Source organism: Microtus ochrogaster, chromosome 2 (assembly GCF_000317375.1).
Source record: "Microtus ochrogaster isolate Prairie Vole_2 chromosome 2, MicOch1.0, whole genome shotgun sequence".
In the NCBI taxonomy this organism is placed as follows: domain Eukaryota; kingdom Metazoa; phylum Chordata; class Mammalia; order Rodentia; family Cricetidae; genus Microtus; species Microtus ochrogaster.
In genome coordinates this window covers 48597678-48604539 of record NC_022010.1, presented here as the reverse complement: position 1 = coordinate 48604539, position 6862 = coordinate 48597678, and positions in this window count along the sequence as shown.

Here is a 6862-nt window from a genome sequence, read left to right as displayed (position 1 = left end):
TCCAAAGCATCCCATCTCTGATTTTCCAGACTTCCTATGAAACCCCATTGTCTCCTCCAAAGCATTCCCCCTCTGATTTTCCAGACTTCCTGTGAAACCCCATTGTCTCCTCCAAAGCATTCCCCCTCTGATTTTCATGTAGGAGATTATTTGGTTTGTCAGGAATCTGTTATTTTGGTATTGGAAATAAAAGTTGAGAAGAAAAACATACTAACCACATCTTCTGAGCTGAGCTACCTTTTCAAGTCAGCACTAGCCCTGCCCTTCCAAAGGCACAGCTGTAACAGGAAGAGCTGGGGGAGCTGGTGCAGCTCTCCTCCACCTGTGGTGTTCCCAGCTCAGAACCCTCAGTCTCAGGGGATTCCAAGAGAGTCACTTCCTCTCAGGGGTGGTGGCTGCGGGGGGGGGGGGCTGTCAATCCTTGGCGTGGCTCTTCAGGGAATGGTGTCAATGAGCCTTGAGTGTCAGTTGGACCCTCTGGGAACATGGTGGGAAAGACTTCAAGAATCAAGGTCAAAGGAGAGAGGAAGTAGGCTAGGGCAGTGAAAGTTTTCAGATCATAATTTGACTCTGACATTAATAAAGAGAAAGTAATGGGGGGGATATAGTACTGGGCAGAGGAACTGCAGACCATGATGGAGGTCTAACAAGGGCTTGGCCAACCCAGTGGAGATATTTGGAGCTTACTGTAGGGATGGCCAGGCCTTTCCATGCCTGCCATGGACTGCTGGGAGCAGCATGGTCTGGCTTTCAAAGTTGATGTCGTTCCTGATAGCTGATGCATTCTTGAGCCCCCTTCTTGTGGAGAGATGAAATGGAACATACCTTGGGGTCTGCACTGCCCCTCACTTCTAAAACTCCAACCTCAGATGCAGTGGCTAACATTTAAGTAGTGATGAACATCCAGGGATGGGCCTGAGCATATGGTAATTAAATATTAACCCGATTTACTTTACAATAATGAGGTAGATACTATTTCCTCCATTTTTGCAGATGGTGATTATGGTAATTTAAATGTAACTGGCCCCCATAATCGTATAGGGAGTAACACTGTTAGGAGGTGTGGCCTTGTTAGAGGAAGAGAGTCACTATGGGGGCAGGCTTGGAGGTTTCCTTCGTTCAAGCTTCCCTTAGTGTGACATGTAGTCAATTTCCTGTTACCTGTAAGCTCTCAGCTACTTCTCCAGCACCATGTCTGTCTGCATGCCGCCATGCTCTCTGCTGTGCTGACATTGGACTGAACTGCCACTCCAATTAAATGTTTTCCTTATAAGAGTTGTTGTGGTCATGGTGTTACTTCACAACAATAGAAACCCTAACAGTGATACTGGGAAATAGAGAAACGTGTTGACTTTTGTGAGCTCATACACCAGCAGGCAGAGAAACCAGGTATATATCTGTTACGTAGGAGTTTCTTCCCAGAACTTCCATTTCTGAGGGAAGATGGTTAAGACCCAGGATATTAAAAGGGAGAGGAAACAATAGGAGGAGGAACTATGGGAAGGTAACACTTCATTCCTCAGGGAAGGTTTTTAAGCTCAAAAAGTAAAGTAAACAAAACAAATTCAGGAAGTCCCTGAAACTGACCAGATTCACTAGGCCCCTCCCTCCCTACGCATACATTGGCACTAAGGACTGAGATACTCTCAAACCAGCCCTTCACTAGGCCCCTCCCTCCCTACGCATACATTGGCACTAAGGACTGAGATACTCTCAAACCAGCCAAGCTACCTGAAAGAGATAGGGGACCAGCCAAACTTCCTACAAGATTCTCATATCAGCTAAACTGCCTAGAAAAGGCAGAGACCAGCTGAACTGCTTAGAAGGGGCTCAGACTATCTGCACTGTCTGGAGAGGAGCTCAGACTATCCAAGTTGCATGAAAGAGATACTCTTCACACAGCTTGGCTACTTGCTGCTATGCAGTGTGCTGGGGCGGGCTTTGGTAATGTAGCTGTCTTCGAGTCATTTCTTCTCCTGTAAGTAATCCATCACTGATACTGCTCTAAGTAGCCCCAAGAAAATTCCTTGGTTTACCAATTTGGACTTTAGTCAGTTGTTGGTTCCCTATCTGGGATAAGCAGATACAACTGAAGGCAAAGATTGGGGTTTTGCTAGGCCGTGTCTCCCACTGTCTTCCCCATTGGTACTCAGTACTGTTATACTCCGGTCCCTGGCTGCAGATTCTGGGCTGTGAGAAGGTTCACTAATCTCTGTGGGTTGCTCAGATCCAATGCTGCTACTCTCTCATCCGTCCTTTCTAAGTAGACTTGGCCTCTTTGCAGAGCAATTAACCCCTGAAAGGGGGATCACCTGCCCACTTGCAATCTACAAAAATTAATTTGTCTCTTTCCAGGGTTTGCTGAGACTATTCCAAGGGCGTCTTGGCCTGGAACCTGGAAGAGGCCTTTCAACTCACTTTCGTCTTTTCTAAGTTGTTGTTTTCCATCTGTAGGTAATAAATGAAGTAGAGAAAACTTAGTAATAAATTCAAATGGAATCCAGTCTAACCTAGTTTAGAAAGATTTTTTTGTACTGGAATTTTTTTTTTCTTCCGTTAAACCCCATCTCTCACTACCCAGAAAATTAAATTAAAAGGATGTTTAATTCCTCAAGCAAGCTGGTCAATCTGTGTTTTAGTACAAAACAAGGTTAATATTTATGATTATTAATCTGATTTTTCTCTAGAGAACTTATTCATTTGATTAATGTTTCTCTCTCCCTCCCTCCCTCCATCCATCCCACCCCTTCTACCTTGTTAATCTCTCCAATAATTTTTGTTTGAGAATGGGTTTAAGAATTCTGCCCTTAGTATATGAAATCTGATCTGTGAGGAAAACTACCACAAGGTTTCCATGGGAACTGGAAATCTGCATCCATTTTTCTCATGGTTTACACTGGGCAATTAGCCATCTGTGGGTTTCTGTTTTGTGTGCTAGCTCAGTTAGGACAGCCCTGAGGTATATTGTGAGATGTATTTTTGCCAGCTTTTAGGAATAGCCATGGCTAATGGCATGTCCTACCATGAGTGTAATGTTTATAATAGTTTCCACTCCCTGGGAGCATTCCAAAGAAGTCATGTTCTGTGACCACCCATACCATCTTGCTTCAGCCACAGTCTTTCAGATAGAGGTGCCAGGAATGGCTGGGTCAGAATATTCACAGTTGAGCCCAGGCGCATGCATTTTTATAATTCCTGAATGAGTTAAAGTTCAAGAATTGTGGCTAGCCAAAACGAATAGAACAAATTAAGAATTGGCCAAAAGGGGAAAGTTTTTTTTGTAGCTAGCCAGAAGGTGACTCCAAACTTTATTCTAAAAGGAAAACAAATTAGAATAGTCAAAATAATCTATAAAAGAATAACAGTGTTGGAAGATTAATATCACCTGACTTCAAGACGTACTAAAAAGCTATAGTAATCAAAACTGGTTTTAGTAAAAAGGTGCGTATATGAGCGAAGCAAAGTAGACACTAAAAATAGCGCACACAAATACTGTCGGCTGGAGTTTGTAAAAGCACAGATGCAGCTTGAAGGAGAAAGGACAAACTTTTCCAACAAATGGTGGAGCTAGAACTGGATGATTGGATGTCCTTAAACATGAGAATGAACTTCAAGCCATAACCCAAGATATCCTGGGTCAGCAGCATAAGCACAAAACATGAAACTGTAGAATTTTCAGTGTAAGATGGCACACTGGGAGCTGCCTCTCAGTTGCTCCATAAAAAAGAAGAGAGAGAGAGAGAGAGAGAGAGAGAGAGAGAGAGAGAGAGAGAGACTCTATCACAGGATGGGAAAAAAATCTTTGCCAATATATATCTGACAGGGGTTAATGGTCGGTAAATATTACAAAAAAGGGGCGGTGGTGGCGCACGCCTTTAATCCCAGCCTTTGGGAGGCAGAGGCAGGCGGATCTCTGTGAGTTCAAGTTCGAGGCCAGCCTGGTCTATAGAGCAAGTTCCAGTTTTTTGAGAAACCCTGTCTCAAAAAAAAAAAACCAAAAAATTACAAAAAGTTCTGAACATCTTTAGTAAGTAGGGAGATGAAAATTGAAACTGTTTTGAAATTATGCCTCACCTCATAACGGCTACCACGGAAAAAGCGAACAACAAATGCTGGGGAGGACGTATAAAAAGAGACCCTGCTACCTACGACTGAGAGACTCCAAACTGGTGCAGCAGCCATGGTGGAAATCAGTGAGGAGCTTCCTCAAAGGAATCAAAAATAGAATTACCATATAATCTAACCGTACCACTGAAGCGTATTCCTGAAGGACTCTGAGATAGTTTTTGTATGCATAGTTACTGCTGCACTGGGGTGATGCCATAACTTGGAACAATATTCCAAAGAGCAGGAATTTTACCTTCTTGAATTAATTTTTTAAAGCGATTGAGATATTTCTGAATCAAAACTACCACTAGAGCCCAGCCAACTTTTGCTGAACATCTATGATGGTCAGGGCCTGGAGACAAAGCCATATACTAGGGTCCCCTTGCTCATCCTTCCACCATTTCACTAGCAAGTTCAAGAAAAGGCACACATAACTGTTGTGGAGTATTATCCTGGCTGGCATGGAACTTGCTTTGTAGCCCAGGCTGGCCTCAAACTCACTGAGATCCATCTGCCTCTGCCTCTCAAGTGCTGGAATTGAAGGTGTATACCAGCGCCTAACTTGGCATATTACTTTAACTAGGCAAAGATGTGTTACATTTGTTTATACTGCATTTGTTTATTGATATAGGGATGTGTGCAATGTGTTGCCTTTGTTTCACCTTGCCTGCCCAAGGTATCTGATTGGTCCAATAAAGAGTTGAACGACCAATAGTTAAGCAGAGAAGGGATGGGCTGGCTTCCAGGCAGAGAGAATAAATAGGAGAAATCTAGGCTCAAGAGGAAAAGAATGAGAGAATGGGGGGCATGTCTGGAGCAAGAAGCCAGGCAGATGCCAGTCAGTCAGATGTAGAGAAGCAGTGAAAGTAAGATATACAGTAAGAAAAGTCATAAGCCCTGAGACAAAAGATAGATAAAGAGAAACATGTTCATTTACATTAAAAGAGCTAGCCAGCAATGTGCCTAAGCTAGGCCACACATTCAAAACTAACAATAAGTCTCTGTGTCATGATTTGGAAGCTGGGTGGTGACCTCAAAGAACAAGCGTGGCACAAGCAGCTGTGACGGAGAGGAGGCTGGAGCTCTGAGGAAGGGTGGGTTCAGAGTGCCAGATTCTTACAGAGAACCAAGGGCTTGGACAGTGGTAAAACTGAGCCTTAGCAACAGTCAGCCCAGTTGCGAGCCAAGCAAAACAAAATGGGAGAAGGTAATGAGCATGGGAAAATGTAGTTATTGATCAGGAAAGGCAAGGTCATTAAAAGAAAACTCTAAGTGTACCAAGGTTGAATCCACGATGGTATCCTATCTCTGAAAAGGCAAGCCCAAGTTATCCACTATCAGGTCCCCCAAGGAAGAACATGCAGTTGTCTTGAGTTTAGATGCCATGAGAAAGTTCGTTGTGTTTTTCTCACCTTCCATAGAAACAGTTTTCTGCTGTGGGAACAAAGGAAAATCTTCTGGTGACTGTCCAAGGTGAACCCTGTCCTTCCCGGATGGGAAGAAACCTGGTACCTAGCCTTTGGTACCATTATGTGTTTAGGATGGTGCTTCTCAGACCGTGAGGTACCTGGACTAGGTATCATTTATCCCTTGGAAGTGCAGAGTCAGAGGCTACTGCCATGCCAGCTGAGTCGGACACCCTGGCATGAGTCTGAGTTTGAGCAAGTTCCTCAGGTGATTCTGAAGAACATTGGAGAGACGTTGGGCACCAAGGGATCAAGACTGTGCTGTGCTTGACAACCACAACCTGCTAAAGCTAATGAAGAAATGGGAGCCCCTCCTGCAGACCCTCATCAGCCAGGAGTCTTCAGGAGCATTCGTTTTCAATGCTTAATTAGAACACCATGATAAATGGTACCTCTGAAGATGAAAACCAAAGTTGTCCTCTGGCCTCTATATGCAAGAGCATACATACATGAGCACACACATGTTGTGCTCATGTGGCCCACACACACATGCACCACACACACACACACACACACACACACACACACACACATATTAAGGAAGATAGAATAACTTTGATTCTATAATGACTTTATATAATTTCTGGAATTTTAAATCTTTTCCTTAGTAAAATAGCCAGTGAATTTGGTTTATAACAAATGTGTCTTCTTTGAAAAGACATAAACTCTTAAGTGCCCCATGGCTTGCATGGTTTTGGGTGATGAACTAGCCTGCCTGTATCTTAGGCTGAAAAGTCATCTTATAGTAAAGACAAACTAGGTTCATTCCTGTTTATGATTAAACCTTTGTTTCTCGAGGACTGTACTATGTCCCACCTGTAACCTTAACTACAACTGTTTCTGTACTGCCTGTTCTGGGAAATGGGACCCATGCCTTGTTTCAAAGTCTTATTAGGACCACCTGTTGTTATGACTACCTTCCAATCATGTCTTTGATTCAGGAGGTCATTATGACTCCCTTGTTATGTTTATGTCCTGATCCTGTAACCCTGCCTGTTTTGTCTGCCAAATGCCCCATTTGGAAACCCCCACCCCTGAGCTATAGAAACCTTGTTTTCCCTAATGTCTGATGCTGACCTCTTGAAGCCTACCTTATTGGGAGGCAGCTTGTGTACATGGATAAAGAAGCCTGTTTTAATTTGGTCATGATGATTGGGGTTGGTGGTCCTTCTCCTCGCATCTTAGAAATTAAAATTTGGGACTGACCTGAATGGAACAACAAGGAAGTGAAGAAAGGAGAGACACATGTACAGACGAGCTGGGATAGGGTGGACCCTGAGCTCCAGTGG